The sequence below is a fragment of the Chinchilla lanigera genome, unplaced genomic scaffold (assembly GCF_000276665.1).
Source record: "Chinchilla lanigera isolate Chin_1 unplaced genomic scaffold, ChiLan1.0 scaffold00011, whole genome shotgun sequence".
Classification (NCBI taxonomy): domain Eukaryota; kingdom Metazoa; phylum Chordata; class Mammalia; order Rodentia; family Chinchillidae; genus Chinchilla; species Chinchilla lanigera.
The window spans coordinates 14,202,046-14,221,376 of NW_004955412.1; the positions used below are offsets into that span (position 1 = coordinate 14,202,046).

Here is a 19,331-nt window from a genome sequence, read left to right on the forward strand (position 1 = left end):
CTGGGAGGTTAAGGCAAGAGGATCACAAGTTGGAGCCCACCCTGGGCAACTTGGTGACTTAACAAGACCCTGTATCAAAATAGAAAAGTAAAATAAAATGAAAAGGACTGGGGATGTAGTTCAGTGTGAAGTCTATGTTCAATCCCCAATACCAGGAAAAAAAACCCACTGCTTTGTGCATACCTATGGGTGGATGCCCACGAGGGTGCCTTGAACATTGGTTTTGGGGTTCCAGACAAATTTTAGCGAGTAGGTGAACTTGCAAATGTGGAATCAGCAAGTCATGAGGATTGATCTTCTGTGCCTGGAGACGACTGAGGAGGGCTGGTGTGACTCAGGTTTCGCAGATGTTCTTGGAGGGTCTGCGTCTGACCCTCCTTGGGGCCTACCGGGATACAATGCCCGAGGGGAGTTTTCTGGCTCCATCATTCGTGTTCTGAATGAAACATTTCCAGGGGTTCAGCTTCCTGCGTGAGTACAGGAGTGACCTTCAGCGGGACTCACCTAATATTTAAGGTGCAGAACGTCGGCAGCAGCTCTGTTTGTACTGTGCAAAGAACAGCCCCTTGTAATTTGGTTCTTTTTGAACAGTTGCTAATAATTTTGCACTCAATTTCCATTTAAATGGAAACATTAACCTCTGGAGCCTACAGAGGAGCCTAGAAGGGGCTTATAAGTACTGCTCTTATCTCCACGGCTCAGAGTGTCCCAGGAGTAAATCTAAACACACCTCTAAATCACTCCCTTCACCAGATGGGGGTCTCCCTCCTGATTCCCAAGACCCATGTCTTCTACCCTGTCTGCTCCCCAAGGATAAAGTTGACTTTATTATTTACTTACTGGCTTCAATGTCAGGAAGTTCTGCTTTATGTCTAACCTCAAGTTTTCTCAGTACTTCCTGCATCATGTGCTGAGCAGAAAATGGACACTACCTCCTGAGCTGACAGGAAAGCTCCCAGCAGACTGCACACAAAACTCAACATAGGGGCTGGCATAGAGCCCAGGGATCATCAGAAATAATATTTTTATCAACCAATGACAAGAACAAATCCTATGATATCATATGAATCAAACTGTTTTCATACCCTTTCACTTTATTCTTGTGATTCCTCTGTAGGAAAGGAACTCCACTTACCTTATTTTGTACAGGAAGAGAGTAGGGAATAGAATTACCCCAAATCAATTAAGAGCTGGAAAGGTGGGAGCCTGAAGCCCATGGCTTACACTCTGCAATGATCAGGAAGTGCTGGGAACTTCTATATCAAGAAGATGATCACGGTGTAACCTAAAATTCAGCCACTGAGTATCCCTAAATCCTCCAACCTCTCACTTAAAGACGCCAGTAAAAGTTGGCTCACCTCCTTCGCGTAGACGGCAGAGGACCGAGGCTGAATCAATTTATTCCTTATATCCGTGGCTGTCACCTTGCTTTTTGTATCTTGCCTTCGATACCCCACCTTTCACTGATGTTATCCCCACTCACAGGGAGGACAAGCTGAGGTGTGCAGATGTGAAGTGACATCTGCCTGCTGCAGACTGTTGTGCAGCTAGGATTCAGCACCCTCTCCTCCCCCGACACACACCGGGAAGCTGGAGATGCAGCCGTGCACCATCTGCCGAGTCAGGATCCTTAGAGTGCTGCATCCAACCAGAGGGTGTTCGCCTATTTATCTGCCCAAAAGGGTCATCTCTCTTTGCACACAGACACCTCATCGTCTAGAGCGTGCCCTTAGGAACACATTCAAGGTCACGCACTCAGGAAGTCAGGTCACCTTCGCCATTCTGGCCTGAACTACCTTCTTTTCTTTCGGGGCTCGATTTCTGGGGTGGGAGAGAGAGACCCAGGGGTGCAAAGGGTGAGCGAGAGCGAGAGGGAGAATTGAGGAAAGGGGAAAGCTCGCTCTGTTTTAAGTAATGGAGAAAACAGTGGGCTCTTTGGCCAGCTTCCCGCTTACGGGAGGCCCGCTCTCCTTTTTCGCCACTTTCCGTCTGGGCTCTAAAAATAGAACCAATTAGAGAAGTCTGCACATCATTCCTGGTCTTTTTCTCAGCTTCATTTTAATTCCATTGCTTTTATCTCCTATAATTTCTGACTGAGCTGGAAGAGCCTCCACAGACTACGAAGTGCGGTATGTATGCATGAGCATGTGTGCATGTGTGCACACATTAACGCATGTATGTGCATGTTTGTGGGCACACATGCATATATGCAAGCACACATGCACACCCATATGTGTACGTGTCCAGGTGTTCATGTGGATATATGTATATGGGTGTATGTATCCCTGTGCATATATATGTATGTGTGTGCATTTGCACATGTGAATGTGTGTACTTATGGGTTAGATCAAGAATGCCCCCTCAAAGCCTCCTGTGCTCCGAGGCAGGGTTTTTGGAAGGTGACTGGGTCAGGGGAGCGCTGCAGCTCACTTCCTATCAGGAGGTGGGGCCTGGTTGTGAGTGAGTCTCTGGGGTTCTGACCAGAAGGGTGTGAGTCCTTCCTCGTTCCTCCCTTCTCTCTCTGCTTCCCGGCCACCGTGATGTGAGCAGCTTTCCTTTGCCTCGGCCCTTCCACCATGCTGCTGGAGCCAGAAGACGGCAGGCTGAGAACATGAACCAAAATAAGCCTTTCCTCCCTTAAGTTCTGGGTGTGAAGTGCTGCGTGCCAGCAAGCAGAAAGTAACTAAGACGCCTTGCATAGGGGTGTGTGTATGTGCAGTGCACTCACCTGCATGTGTAGGGGATTTTGAGATTAAGATAGGCATTGGTTGTCTCTCTTGGGATCCCTGGCACTCAGAGGCAACCTTGATCTCTAGCCTACTCTACTCTGCATCCACTGCTCAGGGCTGACCTGCTAGATTACCCACTGGACCCTTGCTGTTTGACTTTCTGTTGGGTTGGGCCAGTGAGGAGTGCTGGTGACCAGTGGGTGGGAAGGTTGGGGCCTCTATGTCCCTGCCTTTGGTGAAGGGCATCTCCAGTAGCCCATGCTCCTCGAACACTGCCCATGCCAAGAAAGTGCTGTCTGTCAGCTTGCCTTTTCTGGGTTCTGGTCTGTCTTGGTTACTTTTCTCTCGTGGCTGGGACAAAATACCTGACCCCCAAAATTAAGGAAGGAAAGGTTTATTTCACTTACAATCTGTGGAGGTTTTAGTCCATACTTGGCAGGTTACAAGGCAGAGTGGCACATGGCAGAGGGCTACAGCTCATGGCGGCAGAACACAGCAAAAGCAACAACCACAAAAGGGAGGAATGGCGGCAAGCAGCCTCTTCCTCTCCCTTACATATGCAAACTATCCACCCCAGGGCGGGTGTAGCTTTCACACCCAAAATCAAACTCTAAGAGCCTGCCCCATGGCTGCATGAGGCTTTGGGGGGACACCCAGACACAAACCATAACATGGTCACTGAACTTCCTTTTATTTGAGTCACTGTTTGTTCCCTTTCCATCTATGCCCTGCGTATACTTTTGTAAGCAGTCTTCATTAAACTTTTTCAAATAATCCTAATGTGCTCTGTGTGCCTTCTGTTGGCTCCCTACTTCATACAGAGACTCACAATAGCTAATTTCATCTCTCTTTCTTCTGAACATGCTCCTCCTCTGGTTCTAGGATGTGTGGTTCACTTCTTCAGATTTAATGATGAAGAAGAGAGTTGTTCCTCAAACCTCCTTTCGGATCTTAGTGAAGTTCGTTTTACCCACTGTGAGGGCCAAAGACAGAGGGGCTCTCAGATAGGACTCTCTGATGGTTAATTGTAGTGTTAGTTTGAGTAGCGTATGGTGCTCAGATGTTCAGTCCAGCATCAGCCCAGATGGGCCTGAGAAGGCAGCTTTCAGATGTGAGCAGCATTCCTGTCAGTAGGTTTGCTGGGTGGGCCTCTTCTCACCAGCTGAAAACCTTACATGCAAAGATGAGGTTTGTAGAAGAAACAATCACATTTCAAGACAGAGCACAAGAACACTTTCCAAGTTTGCGGCCTCCTGTGACCCTAAGCCAAGAGAGCTGATCATCGGCTCTTTTGTGAGTCTCCAGGTTGCTGAGCATCCCTACAAAATTTGGCTTTCCCAGCCTCAGAGCTATGTGAGCCTTTTCCTTCAAGTAAACTTCTCTTTCTCTCCCTCACCTATTGGCCCAGTTTCTCTGGAAAATGCTAAATAGTACATTTCCCCTCTCCATTGCCTTCTTCAAAGGCAGACACAGGGATGTCTTCCTGCCAGGCTCTCTGCTCTAGGAGTAGAGGACTTTAACTCTCAGGAACCTGGGAGAAGAGAATGGGTAAGATGGGTAGGATGTATGCTAGTGAGTTCATAACAGAGCAGCACACTCCTGAGAATGTAAAAATGTGGTCATCCTGGGGAGCTTGGAAGCCTGGAGGACAGAGTACACCCTTTATAGACTGTCAGAAGCCCTCATATCAGAATGAGTTGAGTGGGTCTAGAGTCTAAGAGGACAAAAGCAACTCAGTGAGTGTCCTTCTACCCAGGGTGACAGGTCCAGAGAATGAGGTGCCCGCGGATGAAAAGAAAAGTAAGAGAAACAGGAAAAGCAAGAGAGGCAAAAGTCTGGGATCAGGGGACTTACAGCTTCTCCAACTGCCGCTCCAATTACCAATCTCAGTCACCTTTTATTGAGGGAGACCCAAGGGCGTAGCCAGTACAAATGGACGGATACCAAATGTTTTAGTAATTAAAGCATTATCCTTCTCCAATTCTGCCTCATGCTGCTGGCAACAGTCCCCAGGTGGGCCTCCCACACCCAGCACCACGCTCACTCAGTTCATCTGGGGTTATAAGTTGACCACCAGTTATCAATCCACTACAATCACAGTCCCTACTTCCCATTAATTTTTACAATGCATGGCAAGACTGAAAAATAGGAATCTCCTGCAATTCAAATACACTCTTATCTTCAGGTGAAAGGTTTCAGTCCATTTTTGCAACTATAAACAAATCATTGTGTGTCCTCAGTGCTTTCTAATCAAAGAATGTCCTTCTCCACAAATGAGTTTCTGGAGTTGGCTGGAAACTCCGCGGGGCTGCTGAGCAGAGCGGAATGCTTGTGGTAGGAGCCCTGGACCTGATGGACACCCCGTGGCCTGGCCCCTCCTCTGGGAAGCCACAGCAGAAAGAACACTGGAGCGGAAGCAGGGAGTTTGGGTGTCTGATGCAGCCTCACACTAATCGTGGTGTCTTTTCTATCTTCTACGTCTATCTTTTTTTTTTTTCCTGGCACCAGGAATCGAACTCACGACGTCGCGCTTGCCAGGCAGGCACTGTGCCGCTGAGCTAAATCCCCAGCCCCTTCTGCTTCTATCTTCTCCTGCTTCCTTGTAGCGACTGGCACAGTGCTGTGCAGCTAACAGACACCCAACAGCTGCTATCCACGCGCCGCTGTGTGGGGCATGGAAGTAGAAACTCCCTTGATTTTTGCTTTGCTGCTTCACTAGAGACCAAAGGAACTCAATACAATTTTTTAAAATCTTCATCTGATTTTAGTAAATTTTAAGAAATAGAAATCAGCCATCCCCCCTCAAATGGCATCAGGTCTTGGAACACACGGGGGGTGGGCAGTGGAGGTAGAAGGTTGAAATTGTAGTGATTTGCACATCACTGCTGCCTGAAGGAGTGTGCAAATTTCAGGGGACAAAGACTTTGGGGCTCCCACTGTTTATAAAAGGGAGCAAAATGCTGAGAAATACTTTATTCTTAGTGAGCACCCTTCTCACCCTGGGATTGAACAGGGCCTCAAACATGCTAGGCAAGCACTCCACCACTGAGCTACACCCCTAGCAAGGGAGTACTTTAGTCAGTGTGACTCACTTTCTACAAACTCACGCTTCTTTCTCAGCATTCATCTGCTACACAGCTCTCTCCTGCCCATAGTGTGAAAATCAATGGTGTATGCTTCTCAAGGAGACAAGGAGAGAATCAAATTAGCCAGAGATACAACTCCTGGGTCAAATCTTCTCTTGGTCAAATCCTAATCAGCCCAAACTTGATTAATTCCTCTTTAGGAGTTCATTGGTGTACAGCAAGCATTAGAACAGGGCCAGGCACAAGGTAAGTGCTCAGTGAATGTTACTGAATGAACGCTCAAGCTATGGTGAGATGAGCAGGGGGAGTGGTGGAAAGATCCGTTTGCTCCCTCTGGGTACCTGGATAGGTTTACACTTCCATTTGCCTGTTCTGTAAGTGTGATGGACATGATCAGAGGATATCTGTCTATAGGCACCCAGTCCATGGTATTGTACTTTCCTCTCCCCTGGAAAGAGAATGGAGCACTAACTGATATCATAATTGACTTCGAAGAGGCTGTTGCTCTGTCTGTATTGTACAACATAAGCATCAGTAAAGTTTCAGTGAAAAGTAGGAAGGAAAGAATGAATGGGCAAGAAGGGACTCTACAAATCTTATAGTCCGGGAGTTTGAAAGATTTTGTTTTCAAGCATTCCAAAATCCTTATCAAGCAAAAGCTTACATGGATGCCAGTATATACATCTCACAGGACCACGTCCGCTCTGATCCAAGTGGATGGGAAGGAGCATGGTTCTGGGGCATTTCCACCTCTGCGTCTCTTCTCTTCTTTTCACAGCCCCTCCCTCTCCCTGCAAACAATCCCACCCTCTAACTATTTAACAGCTCGCTCTGGGGTGAGGGAAACTTTATCTGTAGCATTTTCAGATGTTTATGGCATGAATTCGCCCACTGATTTCAAGCTGCAGATGTGACATCACTGAATGCAGAGCCGGAATATCGCTCACAGCACCATTGCCTGCAATTTTCACACTAAACCGACAATTCATGCAAACAAGTCAAGAATATAGATAAGAAGACAATCTGGTAAAATAACCCAGTGATAAATTCATTATATTTACTACCTTTATTTTGCTATAGTTTACTTAATGATAATTTATGTATCATCATTTAATATTTGCTAATGGGTTCAATGAAGAACAGGAGAACACATTTTCTGAAAATCTAACCGTTGGCTTTCAGGAGCCAGTACCAGCTTCCCCAGCAATTACTGCTGCTAGAGCCCCTCTTGTGAAACAAAGGGCACAGTTTGAGTAGTGAATTTACAGGATAAGAAAAATGAGAGCTAACGGCTTTCTCAGATTTATAGAACTGGATGAAATGTACTTTGCTCTAAAAGTAGACCTTATTCCTTTCCCTGTGCCACAGAACCTGCCCTCCTCTTTTTCCAGACATACAACAAACATAGTCAACAACATTCCACAACTGTTTTTTAAAACTTATTTTTCTATTGGTACATTTTAGATATAGATAGTGATCACATTTAGCATAGGGAATGTGTACCTGTACATGATGTATCTTGCTGCTTCTTTTTTTCCCATTCCCCTTCTCTCCTTCATCCCCTTTTCCTCTCCTTATTTACAAAAGCTTTGTTTCCATTTTTTCCTTCTGTTCTCTTTTTTTTCTTGTCCCTTCTTTCCTTCCTCAATCCCCCTACCTTGTTCCCCTTCTCATTTAAACATTTTCTTCCCATTTCCCAATGTCTGTTACACATTTTGGTCGTTATTTACACTTTTGGTTTGTCATACCAGAGAAACAATGTAATATTTAAACTTGTGCGTCCTATTCATTTCACTTGAGAGTATAGTCTCAAGGTGCCTTTATTTAGCTAGAAGTGTCTCAAGCTTAACACCTCCTTTTGCATCTAGGAAAATGGAATGTGAGTTTGAATGACCTGTGGTACTTCTAGACATGCATAGCAATAAAACATTTAATGAGATCCTCTGTGGTCTCTATTCCTATTCCCAACTGTCCAGATTTAGATCTAAAATGCCCTCCTCCACCCTGCCAACATTTCATCCGTTCAGAAGATGGGCTTTTGATTAGATCTTGGGGGCATTATACTTGTCAGTGGGTTAATCCTCCAATAAGTTTATTGCTAGAATGTGCTGATGGGAGTTAGGACCTTGTGAGAAGAGTCCACGTTACAGTGTATGTGTAACTGTGTGAGTAACCGTGTGTGTAACCGTGCGTGTGTAACCGCAGAAGTGTGTGCTTTTTCCTGACTCCTCGTTTTTCTTTTTACTTTCTGATTACCATTGGTGGATGTGTTTTCCTCATTCGTGCCATTTCTACCTCGGAGTCAACCACCATGGACTGAATGCTGTGAGCTAAAATGAACCTCATCTCCTTTAAGTTTTGGATGTCAGGTATTTTGTCCTATCAACTTAAAAGTGACTAATGCACCAACCATGTGGCAAGAAATGGAGGGCTATGGAGCCCTAGAAGGTGGAGGAGTTACACACTAGAAGGAACTTGGGTCTCTGAGTCACTAGACAAGAGCCAACTAAAACAGATGTCTGACTAGGATCATCCATACTAGATTTTGTGTGAGAAATAAAAGTTCACTGTATTAAGTTACTGAGATTTTTTTTTTAACCAGGAATCAAACTCAGGGACTCACACTTGCCAGATAGTCTCTATGCTGCTACATCCCCAGGGCTGGGTTGGTTGCTCTTATAGCTAGTATTACTTACACTGACCAACACATCTTGGAAGTAGTTAATGCAAAGTAGTACTTATTCATGGGGGGTGGTGGATATTTTTAAGGGAAAGGAAGTAAAAGTGTCAGACAGGGAGAAGTATGCAGGGAATAAGTCATCCAGAGAAGGAAAGTTCTGTGTGAGAATCATGGAAGAACACAGGAAGGTAATCTGGGAGCCTAAGTCTGCAGGGTCTTGGTCTGATGATGATGGTGGGTGTGAATAACGATGCTGACAGTGACAGTGATGACTGTGTTGGGTCTCTTCAGATGCAAGTATCAGGCAACAACACAAGCCAGTTTAAACTTGGAAAAAGAACCTTACCTAAGTACGTGGGAGGTCAACAGCAGGAACACAGCTCTTGAAGCCTCTGAATCAGGACCTGGAAATTGTAAAGACCCTATGTTATGATTTGTGTCTAGATGTCCCCCTAAAGCTTCATGAAGTCATGGGGCAGGCTTCTAGAGTTTATGATTGAGTCATGGTCCAATGCTAGGATTGTGGGTTTGAGTGCTACACCTGCCCTGGGGCGGGTAGCCTGAATACAGTGTAAGGGAGGGAAAGAGGCTTGCTTTCTGCTCCTCCTCCCTTTTTGCTTTTGTTGCTTTTGCTGTTTTTTGCCACCATGAACTCTTGCCTTCTGCCATGTGCCACTCTGCCTTGGAGCCAGCCGAGTATGGACTGAGACCTCCACAAATTGTGAACTAGATAAACCTTTCCTTCCTTAATTCTGGGCATCAGGTATTTTGTCTCAGCCATGAGAGAAAAGGAACCAACATACCCTATCACTATCTTTTGCTTCTGTACCTCTGTTCATGTTGGAGTTGCCACAGACTGCATTTATCTGAAATAGTGAGCCCTCCCCTAACTCCTGGATTCACTGTTACAATCATAGAGATTTAACTGGCTTCTCTTAGTCCTATCTCCACACAGACCAAATTTACTCTCTTTGGATTATAATTTCAAAATTCAAAAGAGAGACTAATTGCCCCTGCTCAGTCAGATGTCTTCTGGGTCTAATCTGCTATGAACAGGAAGAAAAGTACATCGTACAAACATAGCTGCCAGGAACCTTCCCTCCAGACTGAGGGAGGAAGTTCTCTGAGAATGTAAAGTAAATATTGAGTTGCTGCTAGCTCCCACATACTTGCAGAAGAGAGAGATAACCTCTAAGGAAGAGAGAAGAAAGAGTGTGGCTATATACACATAATTTTTCTCCTAAACCTGCTGTTAAGGAACTCCTTCCATCTCCCTGAACTCCTCTCCCTGGCGCAGGAGAGGAGGACAGTGTTACCCTGAGGAGCTTCCTCCTCCTAGAAGGAACCATCATGAGTGAGATAGATGGGTTCCATCTCCTCACAGCGATGTATGGGAAGAGCCAGGTGCAGTCCCTGACACAGAGTGAATAATCAGTGTAGGTCAGGCCACTCCTTCTTTCCCCTTGCTCTAACATTCTCTCCTCCTAGCTCCTCTTTCCTTGTCACTGAGAGTAACAGTGCCATATGGAGCCATATTAGAGCCTGAGGCAAAAGGGAAAAAAAATGTAACACTGGTTCTGTCTTTATTTTCTTCTTCATGAGTTACTCACACTAATTTGGACTTTTAAAATACTTCACATTTTAACATATTCTTCATCTTAATTACTGAGTATTTGGCACCTTCTTAAATTTTGTGCCTGAGGCAAGTGCCTTACTCACTTCATCCTGGTCTGAGCTCTGCTTGTCAGAGGCAATTGAAAAGTAAACTGAGAATATTTCCTTCCTCAGCAGCCAGTGTCTCCTGACTTTTTTGGTTAAGATTTATTTTGAATCAGGTTTGAGAAATAAAAAGAAATTTTGTTCACTCAGGCTTCTGCATGCACAGAGCACCATTGACAAGTCACTCAGGAAACCATTAATTAATGTTGCTTCTGAGAAGGAGACGTGAGAATGATGAGGAAGAGGGAGGAGGACTTGTTTTTAAGGAAAACATTTTTCCCTATTACAAAAATACTTCACTATGGAATAATTTGAAAATACAGACAGAACAGGAAACTGAAACTACTATACACTCATAATCTCATGATTCTGTTAATATATTAGTGTTTATCTTGTTTTATTCATAGACTTAGAGTTAACATATACACCATGTTCTTTGAATAGTATTTTGTGGTCTTCCTCTTCCATTTAACACACATTGGGAATCCATTTCTAAGTTAATAAATATTTCTCTACAACATTATTTTTAGGGATTACCTAACATTTTAGCTTATGAGTGTATGTATCACAATTTATTTGACCAATTCCGGGTTACTGGACATGAAGTCTATTAAAGTTTCCATGACTTTAAAAAGTGCTGAGGTAAACATTCTTGCTGTGCAGTCTTTTAGCACACGCCTCTTCACTTCCCCAGAATGAGTTCCGACAACACTCCAAGCAAATGTACTCACTTGGAGGAGTTTTAATATTTACTTCCAAGGTGCTCCCACAGTGTGTTTGAGTCCTAACACTAATTTAAAGCCTATACCACTTGTGGCTTGAGCAGAAAATGAAGTGGACATAGTTAAATGTAGGTAACCAGAAAATGATTGTAGTGTTCTCATCTTACAGTAACAGCAGTCGTGTTGTTAATGGTGTCTGTCCTGGAAGCAGTTTGAAAGACATCTAAGAAAAAAAATGGGACTAAGAAACCAGGAAACCAGGAAAACAGAAGTAACATTATGGAGACAGTGACCCCTGTGGCAGTCAGGGTAGACTGTCAACTTGATTGACTTTGGGATCCACCCCACGGATTGGTAGAGTGCACTTGTGGGTGTGTCTGGGTGGGTCCTGGAGGTGTGGCCTTGGGAGGGCTCTATGTCTGGCTCCTGGTCCCTTTCTCTCTGATGCTGTTCTCCTGCTTCTGCTTCCTGGCTGCCATGAGCTGTGCAGCCTTGCTCAGCCATACCCTTATGCCATGATGCTTGTTTTTTGAACTGGACTGTTCAGCCAGCCAACTATGGATGGAATACCTTGAAACCGTGAGCCGTATTAAGCCTCTCCTTTAAATTGTTGGTGTTGGGCATTGTGTCTCAGCAATGGGTACCTCTTTATCTCCTACAACCCTCTTTATCTCCTTTAGTCATGCTAAAGAGCCCTTTCCCCATTTATCCCAAATCTCATCACCTTCTAAGCTTTTTCTAAATTTCTATCCTTTCTGTCAAATTTTCGATACCTGATTCCCTTGGCTTCCCTAAGGTGCATTTAGACAATGTGAATTATCAAGTGGTAATGCTTTCTTTTCACAGGGATTGAGAAAGGCATTTCTTTCCAGAGCTGCTTCATGCTACTTCATCAAGTCTCGGATGTAGATATTCCACAACGATCATCATCATGGCTGGGAGAACTCCAAGAGGCCTCCAGCCTGGGAAGCAGCATTTCAGACCACCTGTCCTTTCTTCTCTGAAGTTATAGGGATTTAGCTTGCTTTTTGTCTTTTATCATAGGTGCCACAGTGGGTTCTATCTCTTGGAGTTTTCTTTCTTTGAGTAGAGAATACTTTTCAGAATTCTAATTATTGTTGTGATTGTCTTACCTTGGGGGGTTAAAAGGAACAAAGAGAAATTTCACTTTGTGCACTCTGTTTCTGGAGATCTTTTCTTTAAATATTTCTTATTTGGGGAAAAGATAGACATAAGGTTCTTTCATTGTCCTGGGTTCAAATAATGGCTCCAAAGGCATTGTAAACTCAAAACTATTTCCTGTGGTCCATATAAACCATCAAAAGATTGTTGTGGTTTATTGAACACCCCCAGAAATAAAATTATCATTGCAATTTGAAGAAGGGATTTGGAAGAAGGCCACTGGCACTGGTTATATCCTGGGTTGCTTGACATATCCTGGTACTGGACTCAGCCTGTCAGAGTGAGGAGCCCGGATCCAATCCCTCTTCTCTGGTTCTCTTAGCCTCTTGCATCAGGTCGCTTGTAAGCCTGGATCTGGGATCATCTTTTACCCAGAATAGACAATAGAGGCTGCTAGACTGATGACGCCTTCTCCATCTTTTCCTTTTGTGCATGCACAATTACAATAAATAGGCTTCTTTTCTTTTTTAATTGCTGCATGTTACAGAGTGTTCAACTCAGATAAGCCATTTGAGTGGACCAAGGAGAATAGAAATTGGCTGGAAATGATTGAAGTTAGCTCACTGACATCATTCTCTGGCACTTTCTAAGACTGTCTCTGGAGGAGGGCATGTTTTTCCAGCTCCTTATTTCCTACTGTTCCTGAAGCATGTTTTATTTCTTATTTTAAGGAATTTAAAAACCACCAGTTAAATAGAAAGAAAGAAAGAAAGAAGCTAAGTTATAAATCAACAACCTAGTCTCAGGTATGAAGATTCTGGCAATTTTCCAAAGCTATCATGTGATTTATATAGAAACATAAATGGGGCCACTGTGCTGTTTCTTAGAAACCTTTCTTAGACTCCCTTGTTAGAAGAAGAGGAAAAACTGTTTTCCTTTATTACTAGGTCCTCAGGATGGAGTTTCTCACCTTTTCCTTCTCTTAGGCCAGAAGTCCCTGCTCTAGTTCTCAGAGTGGTGGAGATCCATGTACTAGAGCATAGGGTATACACCATTCTCCAGCAAAAAACAACCAATAGGAAATGAGTCCTTTTTATTGGTATTTGGAAAGCAGTAAGTTAATGGGCAGAATTTTTTCCACTTTAAATTTCATCCTATTAAGCCTTTAACACCAGCTACACCACTTATCTAAACTAGAATTTGGTTTTAGATGATATCGGATATTGCAAAAAATTTTATGTTGAAGTATATTAAATTTAATATACCAATATTTCATGATGTTCTATAAAGAGCACCACAACCGGTAGGTGCACACCCATATGGTACAAGTTTGAGTCACTCTGGAATAGAGCATCTTAACTCAAGCAAGGCATTTGCAACTAAGGATGGTGGGTCTGTGTCAAGGTACATATTTGTATGCCTCTTCTATTTGTTTCTAAACAAAGCATAAGTACACTTTTGCAGAGAGGTGAGTCCTTGAGCACCCTGACCTCTCTGCTCCTTGACTTTTTCATATTCAGCTATGTTTTCTTCTATTCCTCATTCCTGTGACTCTATCATTTCCTCAGTCTGGATTTCAAACACATAATTTTCCAACTCATGTATTCCTGTACCTTTCCTGCACAGACACCTCCTCTATCACAGCTCTTTGGCTTCATGGAGACCCTGTGCTATGGTTTGGGTATATTTGTGTCCTTGAACTCATGCAGGAGTTTAATCCATGGAGTGTTATGTTAATGATATGAAGTGGGTTGGAAACCTAGTCTCACTGTGGTGTTTAGAGGTGGGGCCTTTGGGAATGATTAGAGTGGAATCTTCATGATTCAATCCTAGTGACTTTATAAGGAGAGGGAGAAAGTCAACTTAGATATATGTGTATATTCTTGACATGATGTGCAAGAGCCTGTTTCATGCTGGTTGGACTTCTAGCCTCCAAAACTGTGAGCAAAATAAATCTATCTCTTTATAATATAGACTGTCTCAGGTATTTTGTTATAGTGATGAGAAGTCAACTACTACATCCTTCATCTTTTGACCTCTTTCCTTTCCCATTTTATGTCAACACCTGCTTAACTTTACTTCCTGCCTACCCCAGCCTAAGTTCTTTTTTTTTTTTTTTTTTTTTTCCTCAGGTACGGGGAACCAAACTCACGACCTTGGGCTTGCCAGGCAGGCGCTTTGCTGCTCAGCTAAATCCCCAACCCCGCCCAGCCTAAATTCTGAGCTCTATCATTATAATGACTTCCTAAGTAGCTTCAGTTCCTTTCTTCCTGTCTCCCTCCATTGAACTTGTCTTGTAAAACTCCTCTGTTGGATTTCTCAGTGCTGCTTTCCTTTTCTATGCTGGCTCCCAAGCAGCTAAATATTAATGGCATAAAGTGACTAAAGTATTAATTCTTGATAGTACATTTCAATTGGTCACTCATCAGTGCCTGGCAACTCCATGTTGTCTTTCTATGCCTTTACTCTTCATTTCCCAGGATAATCATTTCATGCCTCTTCTCTCTCTTTAAACCTTCCATCTGCTTATTCCACACTCATTCCCATTTGATAACCTCAGTCTTTTTTTGAAGAATAGAAACTACTGAGGATCAACTCCCTACTGCACATACAACTTCACTGCCATTGGCATGGGCTCCTTCCTTCTACTGCAGTGAGGAAAGAATCTCTGCCCTATTTAAGGTCAATTTTTACTTAGATGTTTTGGTTCTGTCTCTCTTTATTCTCAAAGACTGTATTTCTTTGGTTACATCATGTGTCTTTATATCATTAATTTCTTCCACTCTATGAAATCATTCACATCATGAAAACCTGCTCTAGCATCTCCCAACTTAAAAAAATCAAGAACAATAACCTTTCTTTAACTCCAGTGCAATCTATCTACTATTTATGTTGGTGAATGAGGGGGGAGTTGTTTAGTCTCTCACATATTTTCTAGTGAACTCATTCTCATCTGGCCACTGCTTCCACATGCTACTGAAATTCTCAAGGTCACTAATAGCTTTCTGGCGGCCAAAACACTTCTCATCTTGATTTCTCAGCAGAATTTGACACTGTGGATTTTAGTTCTTTCTTGAAACTTGAAACTCCTGGTGGATTCTGTGACTTCTTGACCCCCAATTTTCTTTCTAACCCCCTCCCCACTCCTTCTGGTTTGCTTTGCTCTATTTTCCTCCTCTAAGTGCTGGACTTCTTTGAGTCTGAACCAAAAGTTTCTTCTTTCTCCTGTCTACATTCTTTTTTGCAGAGAGTCTCATTCTCATGACTTTAAAATGCCACATAGGTTCTGACAGTTCTCAGATTTATAAACTCAGCCCAGCCCTATTGTCTGAGTGTGAGGTTACGTATCCAGCTACCTACTTCACATCTTCTCCTGAATATCCCACTGACGTGTCATCATATGTCCAAAAGAGAAGACTTTACTTCCACCTCTTCACTCAAAACTGTCCTCACCTTATCTGCGGTAACTCAGTAAATATCACTGCCACCCACCTATCTGCTACATCAGAATTCCAGAAGCTATTCCTCACTCTTTCCTTTGTCTAACCCCAACCTATCCAATCCAACAACAGCAATACAGATGACCTTTTAAGAAGATATATTAAATCACATCACCTGCCTGCATAAAACCTCTCAATGAGATGAAAGCCAGCTCTTTCCCTGGCTGGTACAATGGTCTGGTCTATGATCTTCCCCTTTTCTAGGTTCCACATCCCCATGCGGCTTGTTCCAGAGACTCAGGCCTTATTTAAATACTCCATAGATCCCCCCTCCTGTGGTTTTGGCCATATGATTGGCCCAGAATTGTGTTCCATGGTTTCATTACATAGCAGCTTTCTTTTCACTTTTCCAGTGAGACCTCTTCTCAGGGGTCATCCTTATCCACAGCATCTCAAGAACATATCCTCTTTCTCTTGAGGTTCTACTTTAGTCCTTAATTTCTTTCCTTCATTGTACTTAGCATAATGCAGAGTTTTAATTTTTTTTGGCTATTTACCTATTTTTGTGATCTTTACTAGGATTAAAATTCTGTGAGAGTAGGAGCTATGTCATCTGTGTTTCTCATTGTGTTCCTATGACTGGCAGAGTGCCTAACTTAGAGAAACATTTGTAGAATGAATGGATGAATAATGAATGTTAATGAGGATATACACCATACATAGCCCATGCAATATATTTAGTGTATCTCAGTTCACCTTTAGATCTGAGTCTCTTCCTTTCTGGGACCTAAGAGAGTAACCTACACTGAAACTATTTAACAGTTTCTTATGTAAGATCAGTGTACTCCCATAGTGACAAGTTGGGATTCTTATTTTTACCATTTCTCTTTTGTCTTGCAAACCCAATAGTCACTGTAGAGTAGGTCACATGGTTTTGTATAGAATCAAGGGCTGTGAAGAGAAAAGTACTGGGGGAATCTCCACACTGCTGCTCATGAAGTATGTAACTTGGGCAAGATACAGCCTTTACTGAGCCATTTTTCTCATCTTATAAAATGTAAAGTAACATCTGTTTAATCTACTTCAGTGGGCTATGGTGGTGACCAAGTGGGGCAATGCAAGTCAAAAGCCTTTTATAAATTGTGAAGTGTTGAACAAATGATTTCAGGTGCTTATGTCCCACTCTTCTGGTCAGAAAAAACAGTGACTTTCTGATCTTTCCAAGGAATGACTGATCAGTGTCTTCCTACAGCGCTTAGCTGCTGCTGAGCTGGGATTTCCTTCAGTCTTGTGACTTCTTCCCACCCCACTTCCCAGGTCTTACTTGTTTCTTCCCAGACTGAACATGTCATCTGCTTTTGCATCACGAGGCACAGTGCTGCTAGGACAGCCAAAACATGGGGCTCCCTGGCCTTTATCTCAGAACCATCTCTGGAGCCAGTGTGTGATATTTCCTGTTGGGTCAGCTGAGGCTGCCTGCCTGCAGCAGCTGCCACACCTGCTGCTCAGTTCACTGCCACCCTCAGATCCTGCCAGAAGAGAAGCCAAGCTGTGGAAACACAGCTCCCACTTTCACCAGCCTCGCCCTTTCAGTAGCTAAACACAAGCTACAGTTGGCTTGGCTGCACCCATCTCAGGTTCCATGAGAAGAGATTTTCTAAGCTCATATAGAGCACCTACCCAAGGAGCAGTGCTCAGGAGTAAGTTGGTCATGATGTCTTTTTTTTTGGTACCAGGATTGAACTCAGGGCTTCGCACTTGCCAGGCAGGCGCTGTGCCACTGAGCTACACCCCCGACCCTGGTCATGATGTCTTGACCAGCAATTTTCCCAACTCCCCAGGCTGGGGTCATTTACACCCCACAATGCATTCTGGTGAGTTCAGCTGAGCTCATCCAGAGCCTTCAGAGGACTGAGGGCTTGGCTTGTTGTACCTCCTTGCCTTCTGTCACACCAAAGCCTGCCTTTGTTCTCTTTTTTCCTCTCTTCCAACTTCCTGTTGCCCAGGAGATGGGAAGTGTTAATGAGTCTCTTTATCTACTAAAGCTCTATATTCTGGTTCGTATACTCAACTGAGATCCATAGCGGCACAAGGCATGCTGAGTGTCAAGGAGGTCATGGATTCCAGGTGGCCAGGAGCTCTCCATCCCACACACCATAATCAGTCTTGCTTCTGTGCTTTTTCCAGCTGGAAAGCCCTTCTTCCAAACTGAACATAAGATAAACTTTGCATTCCTTACCATGGCGTTCAAGGCCCTTTATAATGTATCTAAGCATCCTTTCCAGACCTTTTGCTTTCCATACTCTAAGTCACTCTTCTACATCTCCGGTCTGCTCAGTACTCACTAAACACATCTATGCTCTGGCCTCAGTCTCCCTGTCCTCCAAGGATCACTGTAAGACACCTTCCTTCCTTCATTTGGCCCACACTGCTCTCTCATCTCTCATCAAGGCATTGGCCATGTTCACAGCACAGAGTAGCATCTTCTGTGCAGCTTTGCTTCATTATCCTGCAGGTTTTGGTTTTCCCCTTCGCTATTAGATTTTAGGCTCTTTGAGACTGTATTGGATCTTTGCATAAAACTTAAGAGCATATTTTGGGACCAAGACAAACTTGAGCTGAAAATGCATTATTGCCATCTTTCCATCAGTTACCCCATCTTTGTCAAGTTACTTAACTTCTCTTCATCCATACAATGAAGATCATAATGGACTTACTCCTTAAGATAGAAAGGTGAGAAAGAGAAATTGTGGATTATCCAGCAATTTATATAAATTGATTCACACCAGGAGTTAAGAGGGAAGACAAGACCTTGGACAGACTTGCCCAAGATGCCACATAGAGTGGCAGAAGCTAGTGCTCAAGGCTCCTAGTGTGGGCCAAATGAATTGAGTTTTTGTTCCCTAGCCAAGTACTGTAGAGTAGCCCAAGGATTATCTCCCTTCAGAAGAGAGAGATGCTGCAATAAGTTCCTAAGCAAAGCACACAAAAAGGAAGTTAATAAACAATTACTTTCTTAGCTTTTATTTTCTATAGATAATAGAGAGGATGGGAGGTATAAGGAGATACTTTTTTTTTCCTCAGTGGAAAGAAAAACATTTGAACAATAACGGCAACCTAAAGCTGGCATGGATTACCCTATAAAGTCACTGCTGTCCTGGCCTCAAAGTCACTCAAGCCAAGCAGAATGGTCACTTGCTAGGGAACTTGTGAAACAAAGGTGCAAATCAGGTAGGAGTTTGCGCCAGTGGCCCACACAGGTCCTTTCCAGTACTTTGGCCAGGCTAGTATAAGATATGCACATTGAATGTGGTAACTCTATCAGATCTCACCAGTGTTTTCCACCCAATCTCTCTGCTTCCCAGCCACCATGAGTTGATCAACTTTGCTCCATGATGCTGTTCCCTATGATGTTTCTGCCTTGAAGCCAGCTGATGATGGACTCAAAGCCTCTGAAACCATGAGCCCAAATAAACCTTTCCTCTTAGTTTTTCTGTGTCAGGTACAGTGGTACCTCCTCAGTTCATGAATGCTTTTTTTTTGTGAACAGTTTGGTTCACAAACAAGTGTTTGGCAAAATTTTGTTTTTGTTTGTGCACTTTGCATCAGATGACAAACATGACTGTGGCCATCTTTTTCAGAATTGTGGAAGAAATTAAGTTTATGAGCCAAGGTACCACTGTATTTTGTTCTATCAATGAACAATTGACTAATACAGGTGAATATCATCATCCTTATTTTAAAAGGAATGGAAAGAAGCATAAGTAAATTAAGCAACTTGTTCATGGTCATTCAACTAGTGAGGTGAGAGCTTAGATTTGATCCATTTCCTC

The 19,331-nt window shown here is 43.4% G+C and overlaps 1 long non-coding RNA gene across 4 annotated transcripts in view; it reads right to left on the reverse strand.

Moving 5' to 3' along the window:
* The window catches only part of LOC106147854, a 45,640-nt gene that overhangs the window by 10,549 nt on the left and 15,760 nt on the right, over positions 1–19,331 (reverse strand). The window contains exon 5 of one of the 4 annotated variants that reach the window (XR_001232863.1): positions 8,857–8,899. The exons of the other annotated variants lie outside the window; for them this stretch is intronic. This is a non-coding gene — a long non-coding RNA (uncharacterized LOC106147854). Of the gene's footprint in view, positions 1–8,856; positions 8,900–19,331 lie in introns of those variants that run through there. 4 annotated transcript variants of the gene reach the window in all.